We start from the raw sequence: 917 nt of genomic DNA, 5'->3' as shown, positions 1-917 counted from the left end.
GCCACTTCCAAGAGATTGACAGGAGAGTGTCTGATTACCTGACAGAAACACATAATGATGGGATTCCCATTCCTAGAGCGGTCATTCAGCTGATGGCCTTGGGAATATTTACTATTAATTTGAATGTGATACTTTCACCTAAAAATGTTTTATTTAAAAGATGTTAACAGTCTACCTTGTGCTTTTATTAGAATTATTTTCAAACAAAATAATTTGTATGAAAACAATATTTGACTTTTATAAAGTATCCAAAAAAGTCTCTTGAAAAAGAGAGGTTGTCTTATATTAGGACCAATACTGTACTTTCATATCACTGTCTGCAACCACTTTAAAAGTGCACTTGCTTCTTTTCTTAGCAGAAGGGGATTTTTAAAGCAAAATTACTTGAAGGTGTAATCATTAGGGGTGGGAATCTCTGGGCACCTCACGATTTGATTATAAACCAGTTATCGATCCAAAACAATTTTATGTACATTGCCATGCATTACATTTTGACATATACAGTGTTTGTCACCCAAGTTTTAATGAAATGTTTTTTCTAATTTTTGTGTGTGTGTGTGTGTGTATATATACAAAACTTAAATTTGGTTTTCCTGTTGGCCATTTTTGTATTTTTACAAAACTCTAAGTTGCTGTCTATTATACCATCCTCTTTCAGTCACTCCATTTTCTGATTTGTACATGTCTGGAGACAGTAACTTTTTAATAAAAAAAATATTTTTTTTTAATAATCAATTAGAATCGAATTATTCTAGAGAGAATCGCGATGCATCTGAAAATAATTTTTTTTTTCCACCCCTAGTAATCATGTAACATGACACCAGTTGAGGATAGAGAACATGTAATTTTTGCTGTTTTATAGAAGCTATATGAAGTGTCTTAAAGGATTCTACTCCAACTGAGTCTGGAAAATGAGA

General features: G+C 32.0%; 1 protein-coding gene across 1 annotated transcript in view; it reads left to right on the top strand.

Annotated features, from left to right (window-relative positions):
- LOC116696602 (cadherin-1) overlaps positions 1-917 on the top strand; it is a 28,728-nt gene that overhangs the window by 15,045 nt on the left and 12,766 nt on the right. The window lies entirely within an intron of this gene.

Source organism: Etheostoma spectabile, chromosome 10 (genome assembly GCF_008692095.1).
Source record: "Etheostoma spectabile isolate EspeVRDwgs_2016 chromosome 10, UIUC_Espe_1.0, whole genome shotgun sequence".
In the NCBI taxonomy this organism is placed as follows: Eukaryota; Metazoa; Chordata; class Actinopteri; order Perciformes; family Percidae; genus Etheostoma; species Etheostoma spectabile.
Note: the sequence above shows the minus strand (reverse complement) of the source record. Positions and strands in the feature narration are given on the sequence as shown.